Source organism: Eleutherodactylus coqui, chromosome 6 (assembly GCF_035609145.1).
Source record: "Eleutherodactylus coqui strain aEleCoq1 chromosome 6, aEleCoq1.hap1, whole genome shotgun sequence".
Classification (NCBI taxonomy): Eukaryota; Metazoa; Chordata; class Amphibia; order Anura; family Eleutherodactylidae; genus Eleutherodactylus; species Eleutherodactylus coqui.
Window position 1 is genome coordinate 198,328,883 of NC_089842.1, and position 21,277 is coordinate 198,350,159.

The following is a 21,277-nucleotide window of genomic DNA, read 5'->3' on the forward strand; positions in this document are numbered from 1 at the left end:
GGATGGCAGGTACTCACCACAAAGACAGCCACCAAAATTCCCTCATAGTGCTAAAACTCCTCTATTTATAAAATCAGCTTCTTCCCTTCATGCTTCTCTGACCAGAGGACCAGCAGATATAGTCATGTGATCACAGGTCCTGCACACATTCAACATAACAGCATAAAAATAACACATGCAATGTAATGAATTCAGGCAGAATACAGCAATACAGTTCAGTATGGTTCTACACAGTACTGATATTCACTCTTATCAATTTACCAAGAAAAGTAACCAAAATGAACACATATTAGTAACACATGGCAAAATGCAACATAACAAAGCATTGCAGTACAATTCATAGCATTAGTCACCAGTTAAAGCTTTGATCCACCCTCCACTCTCCCTACATAGTGGATCATAGACTTGGGCACCCCAAATGGTGCTTATAATCCTACCACAAACGGTGCTGATAGTCCCTATTAGAGCACTACCTTATATTCCTCACTTTTTTCCTACAGTAGCTGACACAGCAGAACCTCCACCTCCCCTCATAAACTAATCTCCCACATACTCCAGCAACACACCTTCTGCTAGCCAAAAGTTTCACTAAAGCAGCTAAAAGAGAAAAGTGCAAGACAAACGACTTGAGAGTTGTTATGTGCTCTCTTTACGGTTGTCTAAAAACAGGCTATTTCTGTTGGCACTCTTAAAGCAAGCCCACCGATAGGCACATGCATAACAAGCCTTATGGAAAGTCCAGCTGATGTAAGATTCTGTATGCGTTTTAGAGGTAACATCTTGCATCCTAAATCCATGTGCTTAGACGGAAATCTAAATCAATTTCAGCAAATTTAAAGAATCAGTTCATTCTGTGCCACATAGGTTACAATAGCTTTACTATAAGTATCAGTAGTGACTACTTGTCAATGAACGTATTCAGTACTTCCTCATTTTCTTTAGTACTGCCTCCATTGTTGTATAAACTAAGGATTACTACTGAGCCAATCACGTTGCTTACTTGACTTTTTTTCCCCCTAGAGTACAATGGCCTCTGTTTACAAATAGATGCTTGTAATGTAAAGGTGGTTTTCTCGTTGCTGTCTTCTGCTAGAGCTCCTGATGGCCCAGCCATGATTTAATGGGCACTGAAGAGAAGTTTATGACTGGCATCGTGGCACAGGGCGAGACAGATGGGTCTGAGAAGTGATAGGGTCGTGTGGCGGCAGTGCTCACTTCTCATCCTGATGGAAAGTAAAACCAATCATTTTAATTTTTAATACATCCCATTCATATTGTGACACCAGCAGCAGCAGCGTAGGCAGAATGACAGATTGTTTTACTTAAACTGGAAGAATTTGATTAAAATGCATCAGCAGGGACATAGCCAGGGTAGAAACACGGGGTGGATTTTACGATTTCCACTTATAAAGTGCCAGTCACGGACGATTTGTCACAGCTTTCAAGCCATGAATTGTACTTGGGAAAGATAAAGGGGGGAGTGCCGTTGTAACCCAAACCCTCAAAGGTAAAATATTACCTCTTCATAAGTCAATTTAATGCAGATTTTCCCTAGATAGTTGCAGGACAGAAGCGTAGGAACTTTTGGGGATTTTAGTTTTTCCACATATTGGAATTTATCCATACAGTGTATACTGAGTACAAGTTGCAAATTGCAATTAGTGTGGAATAGAATGAAGGATAATATTCATGCATAATTCATATGGAAGAGCACCACCATGTGGGCAAGTTATCATGAACAGCAGCAGAAATTGTGATAAATTATGAATGAAGTAATATGTGTAAAGAATAACAGAATAGATATAAAGCATTATGTTTCCTCATTTTCTACTACTTCACTATGGGGCACTGGCTACAATGGGAAATGTAATGTAATAGAATTGTTTTCTCCAACATTTAATGGGAAAGGTTTAATATAGGCTTTCTTTACAAAACAAAAACTGCATGAAAAACCACAACACAAAAACACAATGGTTACATATTATCAATACATAAAATGTCACAATTGGACACCCCCTTGTGAAATGGAATCCTACTGATGATTGTGCCTTGCCGTGGCTTTGGTAACTGAAATCTGGACCAACAGATGTTATTACTGTTCTGTAGTGCTGTAACTTTTATGATGTTGTTTGGCCACATGCAGACTATTATACAATTAGAGCACTAAATGTTCTTTTTTGTGTTTACTTTTTCGAAATACGGCTAGAACTCATTACCCAAAGTGAGTGTATATAGAGAAATATTGAGGCAGAGAGTATACTGCACATGGAACACGTATATTTTAGCAATGTATTCATTTCCTAGCCCAAAGCTGATTTCTGAAGAGTGTAATACCTATATATTTTGTCTGCATCATAGACATGATGCTGTTAGTTTGGGTCATCAGACCTGTGGTTAAATTGCCTTAGGAACATGGGGGCTGCTCAACAGTAGAAACAAACTGGACACGGCAGTAGTCTGTGCATAATAAGTAATATGTTGTAATTTTAATGACCTAGTTGTCCTTATTTTATTCCATTTTTCACATTTGTTAAAATCCTATAGAACTCCTTTATTGGTGTCAACCTTGTAATATACACTGTCAAAATTCTGTCTCCAAGCATTTTGAAGACCACAACTACAGTAGAATGTGAAGAAACAAGCATATCTATTATTTACTAATACATAGTGGGGTAAGATGAACATGTGTGCTCTCTACTGCCTGTTTACCGAGATGATACCCATATCATGCATATATAGTGGTTCGCGTCATTCACACTATGATACACCACATCAGTGAGACTCATAAGCCATATTGTATGTGGCCCTTAACCTTCAGATTGGGATCCACTGCTGTAATGTATGTCTACTACTGTATGATTTCTGTTGCGACATGGCGGCAATAACCAGGAACAGTAGCCCATGGCATGAGCCAGGTGCCACCATATATACATCATCAGCTGGAGCGTGGTTTGATTGGCTGGCGAGGTTCACCCAGGGGTCCAATCAACCATTATTGTAGCATATGTATTCCAACCCCTCCTCTCAGAGCGCACCAGTTATTCTTCTGCATGGTGGAGTCCTGCTCCGGTCTGTGTCCTCCAGGTGTCATCATCGTCTCAGTTAAGTTCCTGGTGTATGTACTGTACTTATTGATTGGTTTTCTAATATCTGCTTCCTATTACTGCTGTGTCAATTGTATTTACATCTGTCAATTATTACCTCTCGTGCCATCATCTAGTGACAGTCTAGGTTGCCCCCAGCTTCCGGACATGGGGTCACCCTCACCAGGCATCACCGTGCTTTTAGGTAGGGTTTTCTCATATTAGTAGAATAGGATAAGATTGTGTACAACCATTCTATTGCATCTAATCTGGACAATACGTGTGGCGTCCAGCCTGGAAATAACACTTTCACTAACCCTCCAATAGCATGCATTTGTACATACTACTATAGTATATTGTATTTATTAGTTCTCAGGGCTCCTTCACACGGGTGTATTTATGTACATTTTTCTACGTGGAAAAACGCTTGTGCAAACCACAGACAATAAAACCTATTGTTTTCAATGGATTCACTCACACTACTCGCTTTTTGCACACCCTTTTCCTTTGTGTGACAAAATACCCAACATGCTCTATTTTTGTCCGCATTTGCAGACCAAAAGGTCCTGATAGGAGTGTATAGGGATGCGCAAATGTGCACGAACTACAAACAAACATGCATGGAAAATGACATAGTTGCGCAGCCACCTGTCACAACACTATAAAGTTTGCATACAATTGCAGGGAAGGCACAGCAGACATTTTGGAGATTGTTTAGGATCATCGTATTTTGGAAGCATGCTCAACCGACTGGAGATGAAAATGCTCATCAATTTAGTTGAGCAGATGCGAACACTCTGGGACACCAGAGGATGAACCCTGAGGCACTGAAGCCACCTTCTAGGAACATCGTCCACCATCTCACATGACCTCCCGATTTTTTAGGACAGCAATCAAAGCGAAAGATCATCCTCGTATTCAGAAGACAGTCTCTAAGCTCAGCTGCTCTCTCCCACATCCAGAAAGTACCAGAAGCACCGCAGGATGGCGTCACACTGCACATGTTGAATACTTATGGGTGATTACAGGGGGCTGGGCCAATGATGATAGCATGACATATTGCTAGTGTGTTTTTATGTATGTGCAAATATGCAGCCATTGCGAATAAATAAAAAAATATATATATACGCCGTTACACATGCAAAAAAGACTGGTTCACTGGTCAAATACGTTGCGCAGGTGCCCTCATTCATGTATTACGCAGTGAATAGTATCCATTGCTTTCAATGGGTTCATTCACATGTGCATATTTCTCTCGAGCTTTTCAGTCACGTGAAAAAACATGCAGTGTGTTACGCACTAAAATAGACCATAGAAGTGAATAGACCAGCGCAAATACGCAGGAAACCTGTGTATTCACTGTGTATTCGCACATTCAAGCAATGACCCTTTGGGCTCCTGCAGACAGGCGTATGCATAGATACGTTAGCAAGAGGATGACATGATTCCGCTCTTTACATTTTTGAAAGGCCCATTCACATCAGCGCAGGAGACACACACACTAGTTTTGAACCGGCTCAGCAGCCTAATCAGTACCCAGTGTTTGCATTTAACACTGTGAAATTGCGCAGTTACTCATGTGCTGTTGTGCAGACAAGGTGCCCTTATAGAGCGTGTTGCATATTTTTTCGCCCGATGGAAATGCGGACACAAAAATGCTCAATGTGAGGGAAAGCATTGAAATCAATTGGTTCCAACTGCAGTTTGTGCAAGCGATTTTATGTGCTCTCTTGTGCAGGAGACCTGCAGATATAGATAGATAGATAGATAGATAGATAGATAGATAGATAGATAGATAGATAGATAGATAGATAGATAGATAGATAGATAGAGATATATATATGAGATAGATAGATAGATAGATATTTTTAATATATATACTACAAGCACTTTCTGAAAAACTTCATCGTTCTTCACGTAACATATTTTGGCGCTTTCCAAATGTATAACTTTACTTCAATACAAATGTAAATCACTTTGGCATAGAAGTCCAATTAAATATCTTGGACTGTACAGCTAGTATCTAAAGTCCTGACCCCATCACAAATATAGAAGATTTATGCTTTTGCCTTTTTCCTATCTGTTTATTAATCAATAGACAACTAGTGTTCTGTAAAGCCACGTCTCAGCTATCACTCTCATCACTGCTTATCAATAACCATGCTTGCGGTAGACAAATAAGTGCGGGTTCTGTTGCTACACTATAACTTCCCATTTGCATTAGCCTAAAAGTTAGAGACATTTTACAGGCAAATCTAAAAGTCAATTAACATCACACAGATGTGAAGGAATGGAGTTGGAAAGAAATGAAAAACGAAGCGGCGGTAATGCAGTTGTCTGATAAAGGAACCCTAGTGTTCTCCAGGATCAACTTGATGGGTGATGCTTTGACCTATCATCTGATCTTTGAATAGAAAATACAGCTCTCTTGTGAAGATAATGAAGAAGCAAAATGAAACACAAGTATTAATTACTGTCTCTGTGTGCAGCATTGTACCAAATCCAGTCATACAGAGGCCACCAAAACAATGCAGCGCCAGCTTGGAAGAAAAGGAAGGCATGGAAAAAAAAGAAGTTATTAGCAGGCTAATGTACTGCCATTATCTACAGAACGATAGTGACGGAACTTGCAGAAAAGCCTTAAATACAGCATGCTACAACGAGATTACCCGGGTAGAGCAGGACACTAAAAGCACAAATATGGGGAAAGAAAAACAATGTAATGGCTTAAAGTACATCCTAGTGGAAAATGTAGGGACAGGAGCCATTTGTTTAATTTCTTGTAATCAGGGCTGCATTAAAATATCTTTATGGCTTATAATTAATCACCTATCTTAGTTTGCCGGATCTTGACATCTGCGCATTCATTTTATCCTGAAGACATTTGTGCGCTGTCTGCAGGGTGGATCATAAGCGTAATTAGAAATCGTCTTGTTTTTCTTGTTAAGAGTGTGTTAATGTATTATATCAGGAGATTGCAGAGCCTGAATGCCCGCAGCGTATATGTCACTGATTGCAGAAAACCCTGACTAACTTCAAGTTAACAAGTTTCTTTTTTTTGCTGCAAAGATCAAAAGTACATGGATACAATTTCAGTTTGGTCAGAGACAGCTACTTACAATGTTTGATCAAGTGTTTTATCAAAGAATTAGCTTGTAAATGAAATAGTAATGACATTTGTAGTGGTAAATTTCACATTACCAAGAAAATGGAGTATCAAGTTACAGTTTAGTGTGGCATTAAATTGCTCTTGGAAATTAAGTGCAGTATTAAAAACACTAGTGCATCTTTCGACTGATCTGTGGAGTATAAAGGGTTAGGTTTTTACCCTTAGGTGAGTTTAAAAACTTAGTCCAAACATAGACAATTATGAGCAATTATATACAGATGGGATTGCTTTCTCTAGAACCTCCACAGAGTCCCGTAATTCTAGTTTGGCAATGCAAATTAGTTGTCAGTAGCTGAAAGAGAAAGGAGAAGGTAAAAGTAGGATCTCATTCTTATAGCCTTTCATCCTCCTGAATAGTCATGTTTATTAACTCATGGTAAACTAGGAGTTATTCTAAATACAGCTAACACATGAAATTTACATTTAGATCAATGGGCATAAACAGAGCTGTAAACTATGCATTGGAGGCCTAGTGCCAAGAGTATCCAGGTTGTATGCTTGGACCATGCAAACATGCAAGAGTTAGGCCGAATGCACATGGGCGTATTTGCATTGCGGAATCCGGAGTGGGCGTCCGCCTACAGATTGTGGCAAATACTGCCCATAGACATGCTATGCAAAAACACTTTTCCATGTACATAAGTGGAAATCAATAGCGATTTTCCACTCGAAGAAGGAAAGATCGCAACATGTCCTATTTTAGCACAATGTCCACACAGAGGGCTTTCATTGAAGTCAATGGAAGCTGTCTGATCTGCAGCCTGTCCACAGCTTTCTCTGCAGACAGGCTGTGGAATCTACGTCATCGCCTAGCGACTGCGTGGCGTCATCTGCACATCCGCATTACAGATGAAGATACTGCAGACAGGTACGCAGGGGTCTGCAGGGGTCACCGGACGGGCATCGGGTCGGATTCCGCTGCGGGATCACGCATGCGGAATCTGCCCCGGCCATGTGCATTCAGTCTAAAGCAGCTGATATAGAAGTGGCCACAGCAAATTGGAGGCATGTATACAACATGTAAACAACATAAAGATAAGTGCACATAGCAGATTAGATAAATATAAGATCAGGAGAGGCAGAGATTATGTACACACTAACTGCAGATCTGAGAGCTGTGTGAGTAAAGGGAAACTCAGCCTTTGAAAACAGCCACTCCCCAATAGCTAAGAAACCATCCTAGCTACTAAAGAAGCTAAATGCCTCACAACAAGCAGTGGAATACAGAGGAGCTGCAGCTTAAACTTGATTTACAGTGGTAAGTAGAGATGAGCGAACTTACTCGGTAAGGGCGATTTCGCAATCGAGCACCGCGATTTTCGAGTACTTCACTACTCGGGTGAAAAGTACTCGGGTGAGCTGTGGGGCGGGGGGTTGCAGAGGGGAGTGGGGGGTAGCAGCGGGGAACAGGGGGGAGCCCTCTCTCTCTCCCTCTCCCCCCCCCACTCCCCGCTGCAACCCCCCGCTCACCCACAGCGCACCCGAGTACTTTTCACCTGAGTAGTGAAGTACTCGAAAATCGTGGTGCTCGATTGCGAAATCGCCCTTACCGAGTACGTTCGCTTATCTCTAGTGGTAAGCAAAAAGAGATTTTAATGAAAGTGAGCATAAAATATCTGAAACGTTAAATACAAATTTCATCCACAGGCTACATAAGTTTTTCACACATAAATTGTCCTGTGATGTAGATTTTGAAATCCCCAAATTGTCATATTCTGTTACAGATTTTCACTACAGATTTCACGCCTTTCAATAAAGAGGGTTGAAATCTCTGCTGCAAATTGGACGCTAAATCCACATGCTACACAGGTGTATTTTGCTGTATTTTTGCCACCTATCCACTGACCATAAGTGTGCCTTCAAATGTTGCCGATTTGTTGCAGATTTTGGTGCAGATCTACAGCAGATTTCACCCTTTAATTTGAATGCAAACTGAAGGTGTGAAATCTGTTGCAGATCTGCACTAAAAACACAGCAAATCAGACACATGTTAACGCACTTTAAAGGGGGCAGATTCTGTCTTAGTGCCTAGGGCAGAAGGAATTGCAAATACAGCCCTGGTAAAAATGATATATCTCCCATGAAGTCAGTACACAAAATAAGCCATATTCTGAATAGATTATTCAGTTCAGTGGTTTTCTAACAAAGAACCTCTAATCAGACAAGAACAATTTGTGGGAGTCCTGCAGCTTGTCACTGTTGTCCATTGATGGCATGGGATCACAACTCAGATTTATCAGCAATGCTTCATATACATATTCCTTAAATGGGGTTTTCAACTCTAAGATATTGAGTCTTTAAGATTGGATCTGTGGGGGTCGGCCTCTCAGTATCCCCACCAAGCAGCTGGTTGAAGTGACAGTGGCGCTCAAGTGAGCACCACAGCCGCTTCAGTCTGTACCAAGTACAATACCGCACATTGTATAGTAGCTGTGCCTGGGATTGCGGCTTACTTGAAGCTGTTCTCAAGCCATGTGACCAATGAACGAGACCTCAAATGCCTGAGATGGGGCTGCAGCAATTATGTAAACACACCTGCCTCCTAAGACAGTTGATCGGCAGGATTGCAAGCAGTGGACCCCCGCCAATTTTATATTGATCACCTATCGTGATAATAGGTCATCAATATTTTAGACCAGGAAAACCATGGAAAATCTCTGCACCTTTCCTAAAAGTGAATAAATCTGGCTTCTTTCTTGCACAAAACTGAATAGAGATGTGCAGTATATAGGGACATCCCATACTGTATGTCAGTTTATTCCTTTTACTGCAGGTTTCACACCACTTGTCAATATCCTAAAGAGAAGTATTAAGCTGTATTAAATTCCACAACTTGAGCTTTTCTTCATGACTTTAGATCTTCGTTTGGTCCCTTGGGCAGAACATGAAACTGTTATTTCAACATTGTGTGGTGCTAATGTTTAGGCACAATTTTAGAACTGTATGTTAGTATTTTTTTTAAAAACATACAAAATTAGGTAAATTTGGAGGTGCATCCACTGTATTTCAGTGTATTTTTATGTCCAAGTCAAGCATCAAAGCACCACACTCAGATCGGACATAATATACAACAATGAACACCACCCAGAACAAATATACAACAATGCATATAATGCAGATATAACACAACTATATAAAAGAAGTAAACCAGTAACTTTTCTGTTGAAGCTTCTGGGCCCCAATTGAAAACCTGTAACAGGGCCCCCAACTATAATGCTTTATTCATACTACTGGGCTTACTATATGGAGAAGAGAGGCCTTATGGGCTCCCTGAGGCTCCTGGGCCAGGGTGAAACCGCATCCCTTGCATCCCCTATAGTTACGCCAGTGCCCCGTGTGCAGCGACAGGACACATATGCCGAAAGCGTGATCACATGGATCGAGCTGACATGATTCTAGTCCGTTTCCACATCGTGGCGGGTGAGCCATGACATGCATGCTCTTATAGCTAACTTTAGCTTAAACAACCACAGTAAAACTGTCATGTCTGGTACAACCAGTTAACACAACCGGAGGAGACAATTTCCAGTTCCAAAGAGGAAGTCCTATCAGTGGCTTGTGATTTGGGTCTTTTTGAACTAATTTAAAATACTCTAAGTGCTTCAAGGTATGGCGAAATAGGCTAACTAGTTGTCCAGAGCCTCCTGAACCAGACTGGTCCCTGAAGTGGAGTACTCGCTCTTAACAGGGCAAGCCCACTGCAGGAGTGCAAGAACCAATCCAAGATGCTCTGGACACAACTGACACTTAACTCAGAACCACTCGAATACTAAGCTAACAGTAGCAAGAATACTGAATGCAGGCTACTTGGACTCAAGAGCACAGGAAACTCTAGCACAGCAAGATGGCCAATTCACTGGATATATAACTAGCATCCCTTGTTTAAATACCTTTACAACTAAACTGATAGGCTGACTAGGCTGAAAGACAACCCAGCCAGCCTATAAGTAGTGACCCCAGAGGGAGATATTGCTCCCTCAATGTCTAGTGCAGAATGACACCATGCATGCACAGCCCAGCACACCACATAGTCTGGAGCTGGCGTGCTGATGTCATCCAGGACTTGTCACACAACCTAGAGGTCACGGGAAAGTTGGCACCGTGACAAAAATACTATGCATTTAGTTAAATGAAAAATATTAGTACATCGAGAAATATTTTGGTAATGTAAGGGATTAACCACTTAATAAAGAGTTATTTGGACCTTTAACCCTTTGCAATCCAATTTTGTATTCAGGGTTTCCTAGGGGTTTTTCTCTTTCTGCCATTATACAGTGGCGCCATCTGCTGGCTAGAGCCAGTACTGCAGTATGTGACATGCTGGAGAGGCCCCCTGACAACAGAGCGGTCAGTAATATACAGTAACAATACCCTGCTGGGCGTCTTCCGACATAGGAGCTGTAGAGCCTTCAATCAGAATGTCTTTAGACATCAGACAGTGGATTGGAAAGAGTTAACATTGAAAACAGATTAGTATATAGTATATTATATACTGTAGATTAGTATACAGTTTATTATATACTGTATATGCATTTACTTACCTGATTCTGTTGTTTCTCTTTAAAACTTCTTCCACTGTCTAGGAAAAGAAAGACAAACGGAGTCTGGAGTAAAATTATTATGTATTCCAACTATGTCAGAATGAATCTAGCAGTAAATCAGATGAGAACAATGATTTCTTTAGCCTGTGTAACAGCCTGTACTATTGAAGCACCCACATTTTTCTGTCTGTTCTATTCTGTTAGCAAACTGCTGAGAAAATCCACCAGAGAGTCCCTTAATTAAGGGGGGGCGACAGCATCACCCATGATGGATCACCTTAGTACCAGAGCTTGACGTTCATTCTTGCAAAAAAGTGTTTTTCTAATGATTTATTTGCATGGGCTCTGATCAACAACTCAGTTTTGGAGTGTTTGTACTTTGCACTGTATAATTTACTAGCATATAAGGATTTACTTGCATTGTTAAGAAGAAATGTTCTTCCCCCAAATATGCCTTTTCTATACGCAGTTAATATCATTAGCTAATGGATACCTAAAAGTATTAAAGGACAGTGCACTTTATAATATGAAAAATGCCCAGCCTATACTTTTGCTGATGCCCCTTGCGAAGGGGCTTATGTTATGTAGTACATTTACTCACTCGAATGGTAAGCAGAGTCCCACAGTTTTTATGACTTTAAGGTACTTGTATTAATACCCATATGATAAAAATAGAAAGTAATTCCATTTCCTTTCACCTTTTCACTGCCACAGGGGCCTAATACATTAATGGATTCAACTAAGTGTAAGAGTGGTATATTTTCTAAAGAGAGAGGGAAGCATAGAGGAATATGTCATGCTGTTCAGCCAGATAGTAATTGAAATAATGAAGATCTGTAGTGCATATTTGAGAACACCTGATTGCAAAGGAAATGGTCAGAATACTTTCTGTATGGGTGAAATGCTCGCTTGGTTAAATTACTTGTGCACTTATGTCAAATCCACTGGTATAGAAAAAAGTATAACTTGAATTAAAATTAGTAGATTAAATTGAATGGGAAGAGCATTCAAGTCCTTGTCTTTGGATATTCTTCCAACAATATTTTTTGCACAAGGAAAGACTAGAAGCAATGGGATGAAACTGAAAGGGAGGAGACACAGATTAGATATTAGAAAAAAACTTTCTGATGGTGAGGGTGATGAATGAGTGGAACAGGTTACCATAGGAGGTGGTGAGTCCTCCAATGGAAGTGTTCAAGCAGAGGCTGGACAGATTTAGTGGGATTTAGTGATCTTGCATTGAGCAGGAGGAGGACCCGATGACCCTGGAAGTCCCTTCCATTCTTTGATTCTTTTTGTAATGATGATGATGGCATATTCGGCTGTTTTCAACCTTTCTGCTACCTAAGAGTAACTTCACACCCAGCGTTTTTTTTAAACAATCCCACTGCAGCTTTTTGGAGCCAAATACAGAACAAGAAGGAGAAGACACTTTTCTTTAAATTTTTCATCCCATTTGGATACTCTGCTGCCATTGGTTTAAAAAACTGCAGTAAAAAATGCTATGTTTTAAATCACTATTAGGGTAATTTCATGTTTAGCATATCTGCCATGTGCTTTCTGCAGCAGAAGGCCGGCAGGAAATTTGTGTAGATTTGCATTGATCAAATCCATTGGCCGTGCGTTTATTTGTGTAAATGCTGAGGATTGTAACCCTTGTATTTCCAGGATGAAAATCTGCAACGTTAATCAACAGCATAAGGCCTCCTTCACACGGGTGACAAAGTCGCACGATTTTTTTGCATTGCGACAATGGTACAAATCACATGTATGTGAAGCCCATGCTTTCCTATGGGTTCCTTTATATTTGCGATGTTTTGTAGCCTTGCGAGTCAAAAACCTTGCGGGTTTCGCGATGTGCATGCAACTTATGAGGTTTTGTAGCCCATATTTCCCTATGGAGCCTTCCTCTCTGTTGCAACACATCGCACGAAAAAGCGCTGTCCGACTCCGCTGCATCTTCTCCCCTGTCCCAGGCACTGTTCTTCGCTGCAATTTTCTCGCGGTGATATCGTGACGCCCGTGTGAAGGAGGCCTAAATAGACATGCTGAGGATTTAGAATCTGCAGCATTTTTTAAAAATGCTGCAGATTCATTGCAGAAATTTTCCTCAGCATGTGAAGTTGATCATGGCTTGTACTATAAATGTTGCAGAATTTCCATAGTGATTCTAGCATTTCTGCCATGTGTGAAGACAGTCTTAAGGTGTGTTCACACGTAGCAGATTCACTGTGGTATTTCTGCAGCAGCAAAATCTGTACTATTTGAGGCGGGTTGTGCCACAGATTTTGGCGTGAATCCAAAGCAGGCATTTAAATTCAATTGAATGAGTTAAATTCACAGCAAATCTGAACCCAAATCCACAACAAAATTTGTATGAAATGGTGCAGATTTTGACATGGAATTCGGTTCGAATGTCTCCGCTGCAGAATATTTGCAGCAAATCCACTACATGTAAATGTATTCGTAGATTGTAGGACCATATACAGGGTGGTTCTTTCGCTAGGAAACCCAAACATTTCTCAATGACATTTTGTTTGCTTCTCTAAGAACATTGATATGTATTTACCTTGTATGTTACAAAACAAGGTCTGCCTAGAGCACAGTATACAGTTGCAAGAGGATCTGGATAAATTGAGGGCAGAAAAGTGGCAAATGAGGTGTAACATTGATAAATATAAGGTTCTGCACATGAGCAGAGGAAATACATGTCACTATTACACACTAAGGCCTTAGTCAGACGGGCGTTATTAGCCGCGATTTGCGCATGCGCATGCGTCCGGCGATTTTTTAAAACCATTGCTTTGCAATGGTATTGGACACATGAGCGCTTTTTATGCGCTCGTCCGATAAATTATAGAACAAAAAAATCGCAGATCGCACCTATGTGCGATCTGCGATTCCTGTTCTCTTCTCTATATGCGCTCAATGGGGCCGGCGGCAGCAGCGCCGACCCCATTGAGAACATATAGAAGACAAATCATTCTTCTCTGCCACAGCTGTAACAGCTGTGACAGAGAAGAACGATGTTTGCCCATTGAATTCAATGGAGCCGGCAATACAGCCGCTCCATTGAAAGCAATGGGCTGCCGGCGTGCGCTGGGTTAATTGTCGGGAAGGGCTTAAATATATAAGCCCTTCCCTGCAATTCATCCTAAAATGTGTTAAAATTAAAAAAAAATTGTATACTCACCTTTCCGCTGCAGCCGGAGTCCAGCCGCGGCCGCTGTCAGTTCTCCTGAACTGCTTCTCGGCACTATCAGCCGGCGGGGCTTTAAAATCCCCGCCTGCTGAATGATCTGCCTCTGATTGGTCACAGCCCTGACCAATCAGAGGCAGGTTTCACTCACACACCCATTCATGAATTCATGAATGGGTGAGTGACTGCTGCCTCTCAGCGCTGAGCCAATCAGGGGCAGGTCTGACTCACATCCATTCATGAATTCATGAATGGGTGTGAGTGAGACATGCCTCTGATTGGCTCAGCGCTGAGCCAATCAGGGGGCAGGTCTGACTCACACCCTCTTCACACCCACAGCAGGACGGCCGCGCGGAACTCCGGCTGCCGGGAGCAGGTAAGTATATATATATTTTTTATTTTTACACATTTTAGGATGCATTGCAGGGAAGGGCTTATATATTTAAGCCCTTACCGACAATTCATCCCAGGCTCGCCGGCAGCGCATTGCTTTAAATGGAGCGGGCTCTATTGCCGTCTCCATTGAATGCAATGCGCTGGACAGCTCCGGCCCGTTTCTAATGAAACGCGGCTAGGAGCAGATTTTCGGGCGATTTGCGGGCGACTTGCGCTCACCGGTCACGCGATTTGCGGATGCGCATCCGTCATGTGATCCGCAAATCGCGCGAAAAAACGCCCGTCTGACTAAGGCCTAAATGGGAACCACTGACATGGAAAAGGACTTGGGGGTTTTAGTTAACTGTAAACTTAACTGGAGCAACCAGTGTCAGGTAGCTGCTGTCAAGGCAGATCACTGGGTGCATCAAAAGAGGTCTAGGGGCGCATGACAAGAATGTTGTTCTTCCTGTTTACAAGTCACTGGTCAGACCACACATGGAATATTGTGGACTGTTTTGGACACCAGTATGCAAGGAGCACATATCAGAGCTTGAGCAGGTACTAAAGATGGACAACTAAAGTAATAAATGGAATGAGTGGACTGCAATACCCAGTCGTCAAAACTGGGGTTATTTAGTCAAGAAAAAAAGATGACTGAGTGGCGACCTAATAACTATGTATGAATATATCAAGGGACAATACAGAGATCTCTCCAATCATCTATTTATACTCAGGACTGTGACTGTAACAAGAGGGTGTCCTCTACGTCTAGAGGAAAGGTTTCTACACCAACATAGAAGGGGGTTCTTTACTGTAAGAGCAGTGAGACTATGGAACTCTCTGCCTGAGGACATGGTGATGTCAAACTTACTAAAAAAAGAGGGGCCTGGACACCTTTCTTGAGCGATACTATCCTATATGTTATAGCCACTAATTACCTCAGAAGGGTCGATGATCCAGGGATTATTCAGATTAGTATTTGGAGTCAGGAAGGAAATGTTTTTTCTTAAATGTGGAAAATTGGCTTCTACCTCATTGTTTTTTGTTCCTTCCTCTGAATCAACATTGTGGGGCGGGTAGGGGGATATAGGCTGGTTGTATGTATGTATTTTCTCAGCCTTACATACTATATTACCATGTTACATATGCTGAAAATGCCCCCATCTAGCAGCCAAACATTTTTCTATGAGAGTCTGAATATTGGTTAAGACATTTGCTAAGGTGACATAGGTAGTGGCAACAACCTCCCACCGTATCATATCTTTGAAGATGTCAACCATAAACAATATTGTACATGTGTTTCCAAATCTGCTGGAAGCAACTGTTGGACTATGGACACATGATATAGGTGTAGTTTCACAGAGGGAATAAGGAATGCCAGTTGTTTTCAAAAGGTTTCCATGTGAGTTATCTATCCGCTGCATCCTGTACTATGTAATCAGACATCTTCCGGTCTCCTGCACTTCTGGTTGTCTCAAATTTTGTTCGCCGGTATTCATCAACAAACACACGCTATTCGAATGAGTGAATGTTTCTTGCACATTTGAGTCAAACATTGGCTTGCTTTTGTGTCTCAATGTCATGGGTACAGTCCACTTCGTTGAGAATTGTGATGGTTTGATAGATGGGGGGGGGGGGGATTTGTAAAACTGTGTAAAAAAAGCTGTCTTTGTTGCCTATAGCAAGCATTTACAATGCAGCTTTTATTCCTCATAGTACTCTTGAAAAATTAAAGCTGATCTGTGATCGGTTGCTATTGCCAACAAAAACAGATATTCTTTAAAACTTTTTTTCATAAATCTGTTCATAATCTGCTCAATTTTCGTAAGGAACTAACCAAAAATTAAAAAGGTGAGGAATGTTTGAGTTTCCTACTGAGAAAATCACCCTGTATTAGAACTATTACATCATATATGGATAATCTGTAATGGCACGCTTCCATTGTGGCTCACTTCTCCTGCAGCTGCAGGTGATTGCCGCCATGCTCCCGTGTTTTCCTTTTCTTCTGCTCGCTTCCTGACTTCTGCATGTTTGAGTTGACAGGCTCCCTTTAACAGTGCACTGTCCAACCAGAACAATACAGGCTCTCTTTGATTAGTCCTTGTATGGTGTTGTTAACAAGGTGAACAAATTTGAGTCCCCTCTGCTTAGGGAGGACTCTCCAGTACACAGCAGGACAGTTGAAGACAATGACAGCTGTTCTTAAGTTCCAAAGTGTGCACACTATTCCTGTCTTAGAGACCAGTCTCTAGTTACATCTCTCAATCTATGGTGCAGAAGATTATTTTCTCTTCAGCAGCAATGACCTGTCTACTTTGAAGACACTGGCAACCTACTGCTCTAGGTTTCCCTACTGCGCATTTCATGTCCACTCTCAGTGGGGTAGGTTTGAAGGACCCATGCTCACTCCTTCTGAGCTACCAAAAAACTATCTGTGATGCAAGTTCTTTCAGGGTGCACTCAAACTCAGGTTTCTACTTTTTCTAAGGGACCCACTTATTATCTCAGTAGTCAGTTCTACAACACATGGGATAGCCCTTCCCAACTAACCATATCATTGTTGAATAGACCATTGCACACAGATTACAGGGTGTTCTGATTCCACTAGGAAACTAGTCAGCAATCTGAGGATTTTTCCTGATTTTCTTCTTATGGAATGCAAAGTAAGGTAACAATAAATTTATATAATAAAAAAAACTTGTGAACAAAGTGTTTAGCAGGTGCTTCATTGTCTAACTTTACAGCTGTGTCCAAGTATGGTTTTTACGTAAATGGTAATTTATGAATTCCCATTCCCACACGAATTAGTGAAATTGTTGTTTTGAGAGTCTCCTATGGTTTTTCATACTATAGCGCGCCCCATGGAACTTTTCCTCATTTGCTTCTTTGGGGGAAAAAGCAAAAGCAAAAATCAACTTTTACAAATCTTGTTTTCCAGTACAATACATGATTTTTGCAATTGTAGGAAAATTTCCCTGAAGTCATTCTTTAAATAAAACCATGCTCAATAATAATAGCAAAATGCAGAGTAGAAAAAGTGTTTGTGTTCTTTCCTTGGTGTGATCGTGGTGTGGTTATTAACAGCAGAACTGTCATCCATGTGTTTCAGCTTTACATTAGAAATAAGCAATCCTCTCAAGCTTTTATCAGACAATCGAGAAAGATAAACGTCCATCAAAATGAAACGCTAGTCTACCTCATATCTATCTACCTACCCACCTACCTACCTATTTCATATCTATCTATCTCATATCTATCTCATGTTTATTTGTCGGTTTGTCTGTCTGTCTATCTCCTATCTGTCTATCAATTAATTGATCTGTCTATATATCTCATATCTATCTGCCGGTTTGTCTGTCTATCTGTCTATTTATCTATCTCATATCTAGCTGTATATCTATCCATCTGATATTTGTCTGTCTATTTATCTACCTAATATCTATCTGTCTGTCTATCTGATAGCTGTCTATTTATCTATCTCATATCTATATATCTGTTTATTTATCTGTCTATATATCTCATATCTATCTGTCAGTTTGTCTGTATCTATTTCATACCTGTCTATTTATCTATTTTGTATCTATCTGTCTATCTCATATTTGTCTGTCTATTTATCTATCTCATATCTGTCTGTTTCTCTATCTCATATCTATCTGCCTGCCTGTCTATCTCATATCTGTCTATCTATTTATCTCTCTCATATCTATCTATCTTTCTGTCTGTCTGTCTATCTGCCTATCTCATTTCTGTCTGTCTATTTATATATCTCATATCTGTCTGTCTATCTTATATCTGTCTGTCTGTCTCATATCTAATTTCCTTTTGTCTAAATTGTCTTTGTTTACTTGACATTTCCCATGTTTGTTACTTCTCCAATTGTAAAACACTGCAGAATATTTCATCATAAGATGCCTCGAGAAAAGGGGACCTATGTAATGTCTACCCAAGAATTTCTTGAAAGCAGGAATGTTTTTTTTTCTATATTAAAATATCTATTAAGTAATAAATCCTATCACTTAATCATTGGAATATATTCTTCGGAAGTTCTGCGTTATGAAATTAGAATAATGCCCTTAGAATGCACATTTCTGGTCCAGATAACACCTGTTTCTGTTGACATTGACAGCTGTGCAGAGATCTAATCCTGCGGGTGTTCCAGCTCTGACTGATGCTTTAAGAGGCAGGCAATGAATCAGTAACTCCTTCATGGCCAGAAGGGATTACAATGCCTCCAACAATGAAAATGAGTTGGCGACATAAGAGTAGGACCTCATAATGGAAACAATGTATAAACAGAATGCTACGATATATAAAGATACTCCGTCCTCCTGCATTCACCTTCCTACAATACAGGGAAAACACAATGTCAGCCAGAAAATGAAGATAAACCTTCCTATAAAGAGTCAAAAGAACTACTATAATATTGTACCCCCTTTATAATACATATGCCTTATTTGTTCCTTTCAAGGTCATAGGGTGACAGTCACCATAAAAAAGAACACGGTATGGATAATCGATGGTGTGTTACAAGAGGAACAGTGGATGCCAAGAACAAGGAATGGGAGCTGTAGACAAGAAGCTGCATAGTTTTGTTTTACCTGACAGACTCAATAATCACGGGAAAAGCTTAACTGATGACACTTCATTAGCATAATGAGTAGAAGCTGGGAAAAGGGGAGTGAGATGCTCTATCGCTACGCAGATCACGTACATGCACAATATCTACAGCTCAGCTTTACTATCACAACCTCTGTTTTTGTTCAGTAGAAACATTAATTTTTCTCAAAGCTGCCTGCAACCGTAGCTATGTATATGTCTACGGTTATTACTCTGCATAGTAATAGCCTGAAGAAAAGCCGTTCTTAGAGGACGAAATTAGGATGCAGCTAAATCCAAAGTTACAGAATTCCACACCAAAATCTACAAGTCAAACTTCGAGTTTTGATGTGGAATTGTGGCAGGTTTTAAGGCATTTTCAATGCTGCATCAAAATTTGGGTGCGGAATTTACAAAGGCTTGTCATTCTGTCCCTTGTGAAAGGTTCCTTACGTTTAGTGTTTTTATCTGCAAAGAAAATTCACAAGGAAAAAACTGAGATGATGATAAAACTGACAAGGAATTGAAAGACTAAGAAGAGGAACAGAAGGGCAGAAGGAGAAGACACTGTGGATTAGTACTAAACGGACAGTTAAGGTGATGGGCATAGACATGCAGTAATTATCGGTTGTGAGGTTTTAGTGCCAATTGTAGAAAATCTCTTAATAATATGTATTGTTGGCCAAACATACTGTAGTCCTGTGGAGTCAGGGAGAAGAGGTGCCTACTCACTACTTATCTTGAGAGGAAACCAATAAAATCATACAGGAATCCAAAGTGTCTAACGTTTCTTTCTCTCAACATGTCTAGCATCATCCATAGACATGTGGCAAAAATGGGGATGTCTTTGGAAAATGACTATGGTGAGTTTAGGTAAAACCATGACATACTCAATGCATTCATTCCATGCATATCAAGCATATGGTTCTCTTAATCTTTTCTAGTAAAAAGTAATTGACTTTAGGGGTAAAATTAGTGAAATTAGTCAAATTGAGATAACAAGCCATCAAATTTATCAAGTATTCATCCAGATATAAATCTGCCTCATGGGTTTTTCTCACTATGATAATCCAAATCAAGGCAAAATCAAAACCCTTGTGTAATATACATGGTTGCACTGAGTTCATTTTACAAGTACCCTTACTAATAACGGGCGTCTCAAATGATGTGTCCTCTCCATGATGTCCATGTGTTCTGATAGATCTTATGAACCTTGTCCTATAGTCCTATTGGTGTTCATCTTAGCAGGATGATCTTAAAGGGGTTGTCCCGCGAAAGCAAGTGGGTCTATACACTTCTGTATGGCCATATTAATGCACTTTGTAATGTACATTGTGCATTAATTATGAGCCATACAGAAGTTTTCAGAAGTTATTCACTTACCTGTTCCGTTGCTGGCGTCCCCGTCTCTATGGTGCCGTCTAATTTTCAGCGTCTTCTTCTTTTCTGAATGGGGCCGCTCGTGCCGGAGAGCGGCTCCTTGTAGCTCCGCCCCGTCACGTGCCGATTCCAGCCAATCAGGAGGCTGGAATCAGCAATGGACCGCACAGAAGCCCTGCGGTCCACCGAGGGAGAAGATCCCGGCGGCCATCTTCAGCAGGTAAGTAAGAAGTCACCGGAGCGCGGGGATTCAGGTAAGCGCTGTCCAGTTTTCTTGTTTAACCCCTGCATCGGGGTTGTCTCGCACCGAACGGGGGGGCTGTTGAAAAAAAAAAAACCCGTTTCGGCGCGGGACAACCCCTTTAACAGGATGCCAGAGAGAGAGAACAGCAACAGTGCATACTTTTCTCTATTTGTAAATAATTTGCATAACCATGGAATAATGTACACATAGGTTTTTAGCAATGCTTTTGTAGCCTTTTCTGGGTTCATTCATCTCTATAACATGTATTCTGAGGTCTCCGAAAGTTATTTCCATTAAAACATGTTTGATATTAACCAATCTTTCTTAAAGAGTAACTAAACGTTTTTTGTATAAATCAATAGTAAATTTGCTACTAAACACATTGCTATATTCACTAATAACACACTCACTATTGATATCTACAAACAAAGAAGTTTAGTTACTCTTTAAGATAGACAGATTTGTCAACAACCATTCTTTGTATGCCTTTATTAAATAGGCAAAGCGTTTGTGAAACCCCCACTTCCAATCTCATCTTCTTGATTGAAACACCTTTTCACAATTAATTCTCTAAGTCTTCCTGCTCTCACTTTTCCTTTCTGCACTGTGGATGTTTACTCTACGTGCTCAATAAAAGACATGAATTATATAACTCTTTGTGTGTTATTAGTGTGGTTAAATGAAAGA